We start from the raw sequence: 14,945 nt of genomic DNA on the forward strand, positions 1-14,945 counted from the left end.
CTGCCAACACCTTAATCTTGGCTTCCAGGACTGAGAGACAATCACTTGCTGTTGTAAAAGCCATTCCATTTGAGGTACATTATTACAGCAGTCCTCCCAAATGCATACAAGCACCTTAAGGACAAGGACCACATCTTGGATCCCCAAAGAGTAGGATTCCAATTGCAAAGGCATCATTGGTTTCTTAACGTCTCTTCTGGCAAGTTAATTCACTTCTTTCGGCCTCAACTTTCCCTTCTGTAATGTGGAGATAATAATATCTACTTCAGAAAGTTGTTTTAACGATTAAAGGCAATGCATTAAAATGCCAGGCACAGTGCTTGACACCGTTAAAATGTGCAATAAATGCTAAGTCTTGTAAATATAATCCTCTTATTTCACAAATGAGGAAATAGGATCTAGACATGCAAAGTGCCTGTCTAAGCCCACACAGTTAAGTAGCAACAAGCTTGTCAAAAAAAACCCTCCAAATAGATTCGTTTCAATTCCTATTTATATTATGTCTTATCTTTTATTGCTAAAGAGAACAATTAGTGTGGTGACATTAATTTGATGGCATTTTGTGTGTGATGTTTGCTCACTGCTGTGGGAGTTGAGATGCTGGACCTTGAGTTTGAGATGTTGGACTTTTGTGGTTTCTTCCTTATCCACAGGTAACTGAGATAAGTCATATCTTAAAGCAAACCATCCCTTCTTTTTTGTACAAAATTACATTTATTTGCTTAAGAATGGTGTGAATCGTCTGGGCGCGGTGGCTCACGCCTGTAATCCCAGCACTTTGGGAGGCCGAGGCAGGTGGATCACGAGGTCAGGAGATCGAGACCATCCTGGCCAACATGGTGAAACCCCGTCTCTACTAAAAAATACAAAATATTTGCCAGGCACGGTGGTGTGCGCCTGTAGTCCCAGCTACGTGGGAGGCTGAGGCATGGGATTCACTTGAACCCGGGAGGCGGTGATTGCAGTGAGCCAAGATCGTGTCACTGCACTCCAGCCTGGTGACAGAGGGAGACTCTGTCTCAAAAAGAAAAAAAAAAAAAGAATGGTGTGATTCATATAACTTATTTGTATAAGGGATTACAAATAAGAGCAGTAATTATCGAACAAAATTTGTAGGAATAGGCTTATAGAACTCCACTGCTTTGTATGCACAGACACCCTCTGTATAACTGTTATCAGATGATGCTTGGATTAATTTAGCATCCATATTCCTCTCAACTGCAGGGTCTTCACCTCTGTACATTTCCTAATAACCTGTATTCTGGCCTCAACTTATTTCCCTCTCATTTTGAACTAACTGAAGCTGAAGGCTGCTGCAAAATGATTGTTTTTTTCACAAGTTAATCAGATGAAATATGAACATGCCATTCCTGCCCCATAATTACACGTATTCTGGTGATGTTAGGTCAAAATTGATGTCTACTACACCACAATTTTTCTATATAGTTGGTAATCAATGATCATATTTTGTAATGCATCACCATGCTACTTATCAAACGTTCTGTCTCTCAACATATTGAGAAGTCAGTCATGATCTGAACAGGTGGATCCCAGCAAGATGACTTCTACCCTACAAAGAGGTTGAGAATCCTGTTTCAAATGCTGGATGGATCCCTGTGAATCTGTCACTTTAAGAAGGGAGACTGCCCAGTGAAAGCAGTGGAAAGAAAAAGAGCGTTAAAAGGTGAGTGGATTGGGAGACCTCACCAGATTTTCCCGTTCTCCTCCGTCATGCTACGACAACTTGCATCAGTGAAATTTCTTTTTTAGAAACTGCAAAGGATATTGAAATATTGAAAGGATATTGAAACTTGGGAACCCTTATTTATGGGATAAAGCTGTCAGGAAATTAAACTAGAATCAACATTTGACAGGTGAATGTTTATTTTTATCCTTGAGACCCTAATCTCTCTTTCCCACCAACCTTTGCTTATATATCAGATCTACACACTATTTTGAAGCAGAAAAAACGAGAAAGGAATCTTGAAAGAAACAAAGAAGAAAAGAAAAGAAAAAAAGACTTCTCAAGCTCAGAATCAGCCCTTGCTATTAACATCTCCTTCAAGGATCATTAGAGGCTCCCAGGGGCCAATGGGACTGGGTGGAAGGTAATTCTGTGCGCTCTTTCATCAGCTGGCAATTTCTAAAGCACCTGCCTATTTTTCCAGGCTTCAATAGTGGTCACATCAGCCAATCCTTTCTTGTTTTCCATAATCCCATGACAAAGACCATTGTTGACAAAGGCAAAAAACATACTGTGCCTTGCCTCCTGGGTGTTTTCTGTTTTCCATCTCAAAATGGGTATTGATGGACTGATCCTCTGTGTCCCAATGTTAGATGTCAGGGATGGGGGCAGGGGTCTCAGAGGGGAAAAAAGGGAGGGTCTTTTAGCTGCATAAAACCTTCATTCTTCTCCAGCAGAAGTTCCAGGCTTGACTTCCATCAACTTCAGGGGTCTGCATGGGGCTTAGGGGATTCCTGAACCTCTTGACATCATATTCAAAACTGTGCAAATATGCATAGGTGCTCCCAAGAACATGGTTTCTGTTCATATCTTGTTTTTTTGTTTGTTTTTGTTTTTTGTTGTTTTTTGTTTTGTTTTTGTTTTTTTGAGACAGAGTCTCGCTCTGTCGCCCAGGCTGAGTGCAGTGGCACCATCTCAGTCCACTGCAGGCTCCGCCTCCTGGGTTCAAGTGATTCGTTTGCTTCAGCCCCCTCAGTAGCTGGGATTACAGGTGTCCACCACCATGCCCAGCTAATTTTTATATTTTCAGTAGAGATGTGGTTTCACCATATTGGCCAGGCTGGTCATGAACTCCTGGCTTCAAACGATTGGCCTGCCTCGACCTCCCAAAGTGATGGGATTACAGGCATGACCCACTGCACCCGGCCCACACATCTTGTTTTCTTGACTATGGTTCCACCTCACTTCCTCGATAGTTTAGTCCTCCAGCTCTCATCTCTGGCTTCACTTATTAGATTTAATTTCTACTTCCTGTCTTGGGTTGGGCTGATTTCAGGTGCTTTAGGTAAAGTCTTGCCTAGTCCAGCCAAGCCCTATAATCTTGGCAACCAGACACAAGCCTTACTGGCTGCCTTCTTTTCCCCAAACAGTCCAGGTCCAGACATTCAGAGTCCAGCTGTAAGACAGATGGGTTTGAACTAATGAAGATGTAATGCCATCTCACTATTCTTATGGGCTAAGCAATCTGCTCTTGGGAGCATAGTCGTGGGAGTGAAACCTGATGAGTTCAGCAGGGTTCAACATGAACAGAACTATCTTTCTAAAGGAGCATATATTGGCTCAAGCCCATAGGAATCCATCCAGATGAATAAATGAACAATTCAGAATTTAATTTCAAAAGATTAGAGTAGGAAGGTGCTTAACAATTTTTTTTTAAATTTTTTGAGACAGGGTCTCTCTGTGTTGTCCTGGCTGGTCTTGAACTCCAGGGCCCAAGTGATTCTCCTGCCTTGGCCTCCCAAAGTGTTGGGATTACAGACATGAGCCACCGCACCCTGCCAGAAGGGGCTTTAGATATAACCACATTCTGCCTTATCAAAGTGAGCAATTCTTCGTTTGCCTCTCAAACTTTAATGTGCATATAAATCACTGGAGGATTCGTATCCACACTTAAATAACTTCTGCCTTGTCGTTTACTGGGAAGGAAACTGAGGCACATCGGCTTCAGACTCATAAGTTCCTCCCTGCCCAGTGCATTTTTCCAAACACTGCCCTGCCACACAATAGTTCAGTTAAAATGGAAAGAATAAATGTGTCATTTTGTTTTAAAAATTGTCAGAAGGTCTATGTCTCAAACATGGCCCTTAAAAAAAAATTTGCTGGGCACGGTGGCTCACACTTGTAATCCTAGCACTTTGGGAGGCCAAGGCAGGTGAATTAACTGAGCTCAGGAGTTTGAGACCATCCTGGGCAACATGGTAAAACCCTGTCTCTACTAAAATACAAAAAATTTGCCGGGCGTGGTGGTGTGCGCCTGTAATCCCAGATACTTGGGAGGCTGAGGCATGGGAATTGCTTGAACCTGGGAGGTAGAGGTTGCAGTGAGCCAGGATCATGCCACTGCACTCCAGCCTGGGCAACAGAGTGAGACTCCACCTCAAAAAAATAAAAAATAAATATATATATATATATTTCATATATATATGAAAGTCGGGGTGGCTCATGCCTGTAATACCAGCACTTTGGGAGGCTGAGGTGGGCATATTGCTTGAGCCTGGGAGGTCAAGGCTGCAGTGAGCAGAGATCGCGCCACTGCACTCCAGCCTGGGAGACAGAGCCAGACCCTATCTCTAAAAAAAAGGTCTTGCCCAGGCTGCAGTGCAGTGATGCAATCATAGCTCACTGCAACTTTCAACTTCTGGGCTATAGCATTCCTCCTACCTTAGTCTCTCCAGTAGCTGCAACTACAGGCATTGCACCATGCCTGGCTAACTTTTATATTTTTGTAGAGACAAGGTCTCGCTGTGTTGCCCAGACTGGTCTTGAACCCCTGGTCTCAAGTGATCCTCCTGCCCCAGCCTCCCAAAGTTCTAGGATTACAGGCATGAGCCACCGTGCTCAGCCTTGAACATATTCCTATGTGATATATCAAAGTCCTAGACACTGATATATTTCCTCGAGGATTCCAGAGGGAATAGCAAGGCCAAGAAGAAAAATGGATTTGAGAAGAGGTGAAGCAGGCAAGATATATCTGTAGAATGCCAATTATATCAGTCACTAGGCAAGAAAGACGGTGACACATCTACATAGGGATCCCGAAAAAATGAAGTCCAAATTCACATCAGGGAGGGTATCTATAGTTTAGACCCCTGCTACTCAAATTGTGGCCCATAACCAGGAGCATCAGAATACTCGGGAACTCAAGAGAAACGGAGCTTCCCAGTCTCTGTCACTGACCTACTGAATGAGAATCTGTACTCCAACAAGATCCTCCAGTGACTTCGATGCACTCTAAAGTTTAAGAGACAAAGAATTGCCTACACTGGCTTTTTTCCCTGTCTAGTTTAAATTACTTTGAAAGTTAGATAACAGAAATGGAAAACTAGGACAAATGAAATTTGTGTGGGTGCATGGAGGGGGGTGTGTAAGAAAGACCACTAGAGGGAATTAAAGCAAGATCACAGCAAGCGTTTTACTTCTTGAGTCGAGTATATATCTTAAACAGCTCTTTTCCTCTGAGCTTTAATTAATTGTTTTGCATTAGTACACTGCATTGTGAAGGGCCTGTGTTTGCAATTAGATGGCTCTCACAGATGGGGCAGGGTGGTGAGGCGCTTCTGCCCAAGAGGCGGGATAGTTATCTGTGCCCAAGAGTATATTTCTCACATACAAGAGCTCCTCTTTTTTTTTTTTTTTTTAAAGAGCACAGTATACCTTCCTTCCTGATGAAATTCCTGGCTAACAGTTCAAATCTTTTTTTAAAAAATTGTTTTAATAAATAAATATAAAAATGGGATATTGAACAAATAAATAAAAGTTGGATGTTAGCTGCCATCATCCAGACTGTATTTTACATGAGTAATTCACACATTTCCAGATTCTGAGGGAGAGGAGACAAGAGTTCCTGGATGTCCATGGGTGTCCATCTGTAAACCTGAGCAGTTTAAAGCTTCTAAATCCCAATTAGGCTGCTCGAACCAACTGAGATGCCACAAATGCAACCTAGTGGCTTTTCCCATGGGAAGTCAGAGAAGTGGAAAATATTTCAAGCAATTTGGGCATGCTTGCATAACCCTTTTGTGGAAATTCCTGCACTAACAATTTGCAATTAAAGTGAAAGTGAGTAAAAATAGAATGACCTCTCATTTCCACAATGACTGTATTTTGTAGACTCTGGTGTATGAATTTGCCTTATATCTGACCCATACATAATGATGAAGAAACTAAAAATAATCAGCCTTCTGTATGCCTAGCAGTGCAGAGTGTCTATCAGGCAGCAGGTTGTAGCATTAATGACAGTTTTTAGCTAAGACAGAAGACATGGTTGCATAAAACATAAGCAAATCAACAGCCAAGTGAAGACAGAAAAACATACTCTCAGTCCAAATTATAATTGTAAATTCATATTATCTGTAGCAAATGTGGTCTCCCAGGCAGCCTGGTGCCTAAAATGCCCATGCTTTTGGGTCACTCCCCAATTTAGCATTAACTGCTAAATTAGTAATTAATTTTTATCAACCTAATGAAAGCTTCATTAGAAAAGTCACTCTGCAAGATGGAAAAAAGTCATATAGTGTACTATACAACAAAATGTGTGTATTTCTGCCTTCAATGCTGTGAGTTGTCTATGCCATTTCCTCCTCTTAGCTTGGATAAATAAAAGTTCAATGCTAACTGGAAAAAGTTTTGAGACTCACTCTGGTAATGTCATTATGCCATAATTCTTTCAAATATTTCTGAGATGCCATCAGATAATTATAGGTTTCCCTCAAGATTTTTATAAACTCTATGATTATTGTATAGAGTGTTTATGTCATTTGATGACTAAAAATATCCACGAAAAGAAATTTTCTGTGATTGAATCACCTACATATGCTAAACAATTCAAGCAGAACTGGGTTATTTGGCAGAGGAGAGAGCCTGTGAATGAAAATGATGGGTTAATGAACTGAAATTGCAAGCTAAACAGAGGCCACATACCACTCAGCCTGGGTCCAAGGGACTTTCAGCAAGGGGTGAGCATGAAAGGACAAATTGGAGCCCAATTGTGAGGGGCATGGAATGCCTTACTGATGATTTTGGCAAAAAAGCACTTCCCACAGACATTTAGGCAAGGTGACAATGTGAATTCTCCATTTTAAAAGGATATCTCTGGCCCCAGCAGACAGAAGGGAGACCAGTTTGACTGAGTTTGAACCAAGCATTGTGAAATGATGGGAAACAAGTAAAAAGAGACAGATGGAATGGGATTGGGGCAATAGGTAAAGAGCAGGTCAGGGGTAAGTGAAGTTTCTGCTTTGAGCGTGGGTGGGTGGGTGGTGGTTCCATTCACTGAGTCGGAGCCATTCACTGAGTCAGAGAACTCAAGAGAAAGGAAGGAATGAGATGCTGTTGGAGGTACGGTTTGAAGGCTCTCTGGACACGTGTGACAGACCGCTAGAAACATGAGCATGGAGTTAGGAAGGGCCTAGACCAGTGATTTGGAAGTTACCAGCATATAGACATGGCTGGAGTTTGTTGAAGTGCATGAAATTGCTCATGCAAGAAAGTATAAAAAGACAGAGGGAGTGGGCATGAGGACAGGCAGAGCAAGAAAGGAGTTAGAGCGAAATCAGTCACGGCAATGGGAGAGATTTTAAAAGCCAGTCTGCAGACTGACATGATACAGAGAGGTACGAACCGGGCTGAGCAATTCAGAGAATGAACTCTGGCCTTTGAGAGAGCAAGTTAGGTTCTAAGGAACAAGTCATGATCTATGGCCAAGATTTGAGACATTATGTGTCGTGAAGCTGAGGGTGGGGTGGTCCACTTACTTAGACAAAACAGAAACTGTGCAAATAGACCCAGCTGATTGAGTCGAGGTGCGTGAAATGGAGAGGTGCAAAGTGAAGAGGTTGCTGACTTAAGCATGTTCACACACACCAGCCATATTGCCTGGGGGAGATGTTCACGCCACGGTGCAGCTTCAGCTCTGAAAACAGTTGACTGGTGGAGAGGTGGGATAGAGGCTATGCTGGTGGGGAGTGCGGGAGTCAGTTTTCTGTAGTCCAGAGAACTTAGCTCTAACAAGAGCTGCCATTTCTTAGAGGCTTTTTTTTGGTGGGGGGGATGCTTCACCTTCATTATCTTGTTTGAGCTTCAGAACGTCTTTGCAAGGTATAATTTAAAAATGAGGAAAGTGAGGCTCAGAGAGCCAAGGAACCGCCCAAATCCAACTGAGAGTGTAGAATTTGAACCCACATTTGTGGAACCTCAAAGCCCTGACTCTTTCCTCTGTAACATTCTGCCTTGGGTCAGAGACGTCTGTCCTCAGGTAGCAGGTCCATCTGGTCTAGGAAGAAAGTCAAGCCTGAGACAAACAAGCACAGGGCTCCTGAGCTCCCAGCCACCAGCCCAGGAGCAGGAAAGGGTTGGTGTTCTGAGGGAGATTGTGATGTGAAGAAGGGGACTGGTCAGAACCAAGGAGCAAGAGCCCAGCCTCCAGGACTTTAACAAATTGAGAGATGTTGAGGCAAGGGCAGCAGCTGTCTCCCAGCAACTTGGGGCCCCAGGTCTGACCAAGAGCAATGATGGGCAGGGGAGCAAGTTGGGTGTGGCCATGAAAAGGTCGTGTGTTTTATTTAGGGAATATAGGAATTAAGTGTATTAGTCTGTTCTCGTGCTGCTAATAAAGACATACTCCAAACTGGGTAATTTAAAAAGGAAAGAGGTTTAATAGACTCACAGTTCCACCTGGCCAGGGAGACCTCACAATCATGGTGGAAGGCAAGGAGGAGTAAAGTCACATCTTACATGGCAGCAGGCAAGAAAGAGTGTACGTAGGGAAGCTCCCCTTTATAAAACCATCAGGCCTTGTGAAACTTAATCACTGTCACAAGAACAGCATGGGAATGGCCTGCCCCATGATTCAATTACCTCCTGCCAGGTCCCTCCCATGACATGTGGGAATTATGTGAGCTACAATTCAAGATGAGATTTGGGTGAGAACACAGCCAAATCATATCGATAAGCATGTATATAAGTCAGAGACATGCCAGTGAGAAGAGAGAGGAAAGAGGAGAGAAGAGTCATAAATCAAGGATCAAGATCCCAGGGAGGGGGATTAGCTCTGGAAAGAATGAAGGGTGAAGCTTCCTCTGAGACAGAAAGGGGGTCAGGATGGTAAAAAGAGCATTCATTTTGACAAAGGTCGGGAAGGAAGTTGAAAAAGTTTAGACCAAACAGCCTCTTTTTTTTTTTAATTGAAAGAGGCTATATTATTTCTGTAGGGTTGGTGATGAGAAAATAATTTAAAAGAGCATCAAGGAATGCAAAAGCAAATTGAGTGGTAAGAGAATACCACATCGAGTACCCAGCAAGGTGGGAACGCAGCCACTGGGTCAAAGAGGATCAGGTGGATTAATTCCAGTATCTCCCTGCTTTTCACAATGACTTAGGAGGAACACAGGGAGGTAGAGCATGTAAAAGAGAGATAACGTGTGGGGAAATATGTTGTAAATACTAAAGTATTATGCAAATCAGTTGCATCTGAATTACTCTTTCAGTGTTAAGGAAGATGAAACAGATTCGGAGCAGTTAAGGTCACTGAGGCACCACCTGGACTTGAACTCACATCCTCTAGCCCCAGCCCTTCTGCTCCTGTGGCCCGCCTCTGCACAGCGCAGCACTGAGTAAATGAGATTGGAAATGGAAGTGGTAAGGAGGAAAACGAAACCTTCTGCCTTTAAATTCTTGTTCTGGGCTGGGTGCGGTGGCTCACGCCTGTAATCCCAGGACTTTGGGAGGCTGAGGCAGGCAGATTACAAGGTCAGGAGATCAAGACCATCCTGGCCAACATGGTGAAACCCCATTTCTACTAAAATACAAAAAAATAGCCAGGCATGGTGGTGCTTGCCTGTAATCCCAGCTACTCAAGAGGCTGAGGCAGGAGAATCGCTTGAACCTGTAAAGCGGAGGTTGCAGTGAGCTGAGATCACGCCACTGCACTCCAGCCTGGTGACAGAGCTAGGCTCCATCTCAAAAAACAAAAAATAAAATAAAAATAAATAAATAAAAAATTCTTGTTCTGAGACACAGAGAAACAAAATCTGTTTTCATTTTCTTTCTTTTTTTTTTTTTTTTTTGAGACAGGGTCACAATCTATCATCCAGGCTGGAGTGCAGTGGTGCCATGTTGGCTCACTGCAACCTCCGCCTCCTGGGTTCAAGCGATTCTCCTGCCTCAACCTCCTGAGTAGCTGGCATTACAGGCACCCGCCACCACACCTGGGTAATTTTTGTATTTTTAGGAGAGACAGACAGTCACAATGTTGGCCAGGTTAGTCTGGAACTCCTGTCCTCAAGTGATCCACCCACCTCACCCTCCCAAAGTGCTGTGATTACAGGCGTGAGCCACTGCATCTGGCCAAAATCTTATCTATTTTCTACCCTTATGTGGCAATACTTGAAATGTTCCCTTTCTGGTGTAGTGCCCAACAGTCTAGACAACAAATGCTCTATTACAATTGGGTGAAATTAAAAGGATCAAAGAAGACAGTGAAAAAAGGGAGGAGGATTGGATTCAGAAGCAATATCATCACAGGATCTTCAAATATTAAAATTTAAAAATTTGAAGAAAGCGCTAACTCAGAAATACTCCATGGAACCTGGAAAGTTTTGCTTGCATAAGAGATGGCTCAGAGAGGGCATCCATGTTGTCCATAGATTTGAAGAAGGTTTGTATTTGTCTATATAACCTAAGGAAATAGGAGCAAGTTAGGTAAGTAATAGTAACTTGAGTTCAAGATTGAGTTCAAATAGTGAACTCAATAATTTAATATGAATAAAATGATTCAAAAATGAGATACGTTTTTGAGTAGTGAGTTCCCTGTCACTGAAGGATTTCAAGTACAAGCTGGGCAACAGCTTGGCAGGATTGTTGTAGCATATATAAAGGGTCATTTATCTGGGGCAGGTTCTCCCAATTTGTGAATAAAAGATTTTCAGGGATGGGGTGGTGAGCAGTAGAGCTATTAGAAGGGGTTTGTGAATTCATGTGCACAAGTGGTGTTGCTTTAGAGGGAATGAAAAATGTGTCTGGCAAGTGTGTATACTGTTCCTTTTGAAATTATGTAAATGCCATTATGATTAATAAAGTACAAATTAATTATGGATGTCACTGAATTTATAAAAGTCTTTTCCCATTTTGTATTTTCTCAAAGCTCAGATATTAAAAATGCAACTACTATCATGTGGAAGACTTGCAGCCTTTGTTCTTTTAAGGTTAAAAGGGATCTTCATGATCAAAAAGGTTAGAAACCATCTCACTGGAGAACTTTTCAAGTCCTTTTCAATGCAAAGATTGTGATTTCGTGACTCCTAGGAGATCAGAGGGCCACAGTTGGTTTGGGGAAGAAAACCCACCCCAGCCCCAGCAGTTGGTGCACATACGACTCTTGGCATGCTAGCAGAAGAGCACCCATAAAAACACTCTGAAATGCCACAACGAGAACACAGCCACCAGCTGTAGCTCATCAAAGGAGCATGTTTAGAGACCCATCATTTCCTTGTTCCATAAGCTGACACAACTTTGTTGCTCCAAACAGCAAGGGTATATTTTTGCCACTGTATGTATTTAAGTAGTCATCTAACTTTTGTCGTTTCCAAATATCGTTTGTTTTGTTTCGTTTTTGAGATGGAGTCTCTCTCTGTCACCCAGGCTGGAGTGCAGTGGTGTGATCTCGGCTCACTGCAACCTCTGGCTCCTGGGTTCAAGTGATTCTCCTGCCTCAACCTCCCAAGTAGCTGGGACTACAAGTGTGCACCGCCATGCCCAGCTAATTTTTGTATTTTTAGTAGAGACCGGGGTTTCTGCCATGTTGGCCAGGCTGGTCTTGAACTCCTGGCCTCCAGTGATCTGCCCACCTCAGCCTCCCAATGTGAGGGGATTACAGGCGTGAACCACTGGGCCCAGCTCCAAATATCTTGATACTACCCTTTCTAAGTTTTTTTCATCTTTAAATATGTGGGTCATATTCTTTGCAATTCATATTCTTTGCTAATGAAATACTTTTTGTTTAGAAAGAAGTGCTTGGATTTTCACTATCATAAGCATGTATGAAATGGAGACATTTTGTTTTGTCAAAGTAAATCAGGAAAGTTGAGTCCCCTCCCCAAATCTACTCTTTTTTGGTTCACTGTGTGAGACAGTTAAGACGAAATCTTTTTTTGAGACAGGCTCTCACTCTGTCGCCTAGGCTGGAGTGTAGTGGTGCGATCACAGTTCACTGCAACCTCCACCTCTTGAGCTCAGGTGATCCTTCTGCTTCAGTCACCCAAGTAGCTGAGACTACAGGCATGTGCCATCATGCTTGGTTAATTTTTATGTTTTTTGTAGAAATGGGGTCTCCCTATATTGTCCAGGCTGGTCTCAAACTCCTAGGCTCAAGTGATCCTCCCACCTCAGCTTTGCAAAGTGCTGGGATTACAGGTGTGAGTCACGATGCCTGGCTCTGAAATCTGATTTTTCATTCACAATTTCTTTCCACAGAAATTATAGTTCTCTACTCTCTAAAAGTTTTTTTCTTTTTCTTTTTTTTTTTTTTGAGACGGAGTTTCACTCTTGTTTCCCAGGCTGGTCTGTAATGGTGCAATCTTGGCTCGCTGCAGGCTCTGCCTCCTGGGTTCAAGTGATTCTCCTGCCTCAGCCTCCAGAGTAGCTGGGATTACAGGCATGTGACACCACGCCTGGCTAATTTTGTATTTTTAGTAGAGATGGGGTTTCTCCATATTGGTCAGGCTGGTCTCGAACTCCCAACCTCAGGTGACCCACCCACCTTGGCCTCCCAAAGTGCTGGGATTACAGGTGTGAGCCACTGTGCCCAGCCTAAAAGTCTCTAATAGAAGGAACCATGGGGGCTCCTCCAAGGAGAACTGTGGAGCAGGTTCAATTCCTCTTCAGAGCTTCTCCCTTCCTCCTTCCATGCTGTTTCCTTGCAATTCAGCCACCGCCCCTACCCCAGACGTTTACCTCAAGCTATTCTGGGGTAGCTTCCATCATGGTAAGACCTTTATGATCATACTGTGTGGGTGGGCCCAATTCTTATAACGATTGGTAAAGTGGGCACACTTGACCCTTCAACGCAACATGATTTAAAGGGCTCAGAGAGGACTCTCTGCTTAAAATTCTTTTTTTCATGCAGGTGTCCCAAGACCTGAACTCTTTCCATTCAGAGTTATATCTCTGAATTCTTTCCCCATCTTCTTTAAAATATACATACTTCTGGAAGAATAACTCATTAAAATAGGTCTCCAAAAGATGCTGTTATAGGTCAGGTGCAGTGGCTTATGCCTGTAATCCCAGAACTTTGGGAGGCCAAGGTGGGAGGACCACCTGAGCACAAAAGTTCGAGACCAGCCTAGGCAATATAGGGAGACCCCATCTCTACAAAAATATACATTAAAAAAATTAGCCAGGTATGGTGGCACATGCCTGTGGTCTCAGCTACTCAGCAGGCTGAGGTGGAAGTATCCCTTGAGCCCAGGAGGTCGAGGCACAGTGAGCTGTGGTTGTGCCACTGCACTGCCACCATGGTTACAGAGGGAGAACCTGTCTCAAAAAAAAAAAAAAAAAAAAAAAAGATGCTGTTATAGATTTAAATATGTATTAAAAGACTTTCTCCTATTGAAATTACAATTTTGTGTGATTATAATCCAGTACTTCCTCTGTGATGTAGGTCCTAGACACAATGAAAAGAAGGCTTGACATATGGTTAAATATTTTCTATCATGTTTGAGGGTGATGTCTGCGAGTGGCAGGCGCCAGGCATGAATTGTGACCTAGAACCCCGGCATCCTTTCTAGCACTGCCTAAAGATCAAGTACACTAAGAAATGTATTAATAGGTTAGCCCAACATCATAAAAGCAGCCATCCCACTTCACAGTTCTGTAAGAAGATAAGAAATGCAGAACTCCTAGTAAATCTAGAAAACAGAATACTCTTCACACAGACAATTGCATAGGAGTCAAATGAACCCTTCTTTACAACTAGTCACTCAGAACACTAATGTTTGTTTAAAGAATTAAAATTGGCTGGGCGCAGTGGCTCACGCCTGCAATCCCAGCACTTTAGGAGGCTGAGGTGGGTGGGTCACGAGGTCAGGAGATCAAGACCATCCTGGCTAAAATAGTGAAACCCCGTCTCTATTAAAAATGCAAAAAATTAGCTAGGCGCAGTGGCACGTGCCTGTAATCCCAGCTACTCGGGAGGCTGAGGCAGGAGAATCACTTGAACCTGGAAGGCAGAGGTTGCAGCGAGCTGAGATCATGCCACTGCACTCCAGCCTGAGTGACAGAGCGAGACTCCATCTCAAAAGAAAGAAAGAAAGAAAGAATTAAAATTTAAGGTAGTTAAAGCCAAGAATCCATGTCGAGTTCGAAATATATCAAATATGCAAAGTTTAATGCTAAGAACTACTGTATGATATCAGAACATCAAAATAAGGAGGAAGTTGAGGAGTCAAAGACTGAACAAGCGCTGGAATCTTTGCAACATTCTCTCTGAGTTCCTTAATGAGGTGGTCTTACCTGGTGCTTGTAGAAAGGTGAAATTCTGCTGCATTGAGGTCCCCACAGCATGTGAGCCCACTGGGAATAGTGGCCTGCTGAGATGAGACCAGGGAAGGACCAGGGGCCTAGGAGAGGGAACTCTGGTATTGCATAACGCTGTATTTTTGGAAGCTCTCCTTGTAAAAGCTCTGAATTGGCTCTAAACACGAGAAAGATAAGCTTCCCTGCTAAATTCTGGAGTCTCAGAAGAGGATTTAGGGAGATGAAACCATCAAGAATGCCTTGATGACCTTTGTTGACAACCATGTGATCTTTTCACTTTAGGACAACTTCACATGTTCTTAGGAGGAAGCTTTGGATAATATTTTTCACTTTCCATAACCAGAAATTTCTAGACCCCCAAGGTTCCTTTCAAGAATGTCATGTATCTCTCCTACTTTTTTTTTTAATTAATAGAGATGAGGTCTCACTATATCACCCAGGCTGGTCTCAAACTCCTGGGCTCAAGCTATCCTCCCAACTCAGCCTCCCAAAGTGCTGGGATTCCAGGCATGAATCACTGCACCCAGCATCCCATACTTTTTAAAACTACCACAATTTCTGTCAAGAAGAGGTAGTATAAAAAAGAAATAAACAATATTCTGCTTTTCAGTTAAACAGAAGTTTGAGACATAAAAATAATTAGAGGGTTAATCCATGATCTATTTCCAAACTT

At 42.9% G+C, this 14,945-nt stretch overlaps 1 long non-coding RNA gene across 1 annotated transcript in view; it reads left to right on the forward strand.

Moving 5' to 3' along the window:
- The window catches only part of LOC115930403 (uncharacterized), a 58,758-nt gene that overhangs the window by 21,961 nt on the left and 21,852 nt on the right, over nucleotides 1-14,945 (forward strand). The window contains exon 3 of the long non-coding RNA XR_004067030.2: nucleotides 1,544-1,684. This is a non-coding gene — a long non-coding RNA (uncharacterized lncRNA). The remainder of the gene's footprint in view (nucleotides 1-1,543; nucleotides 1,685-14,945) is intronic.

Source organism: Gorilla gorilla, chromosome 14 (genome assembly GCF_029281585.2).
Source record: "Gorilla gorilla gorilla isolate KB3781 chromosome 14, NHGRI_mGorGor1-v2.1_pri, whole genome shotgun sequence".
In the NCBI taxonomy this organism is placed as follows: domain Eukaryota; kingdom Metazoa; phylum Chordata; class Mammalia; order Primates; family Hominidae; genus Gorilla; species Gorilla gorilla.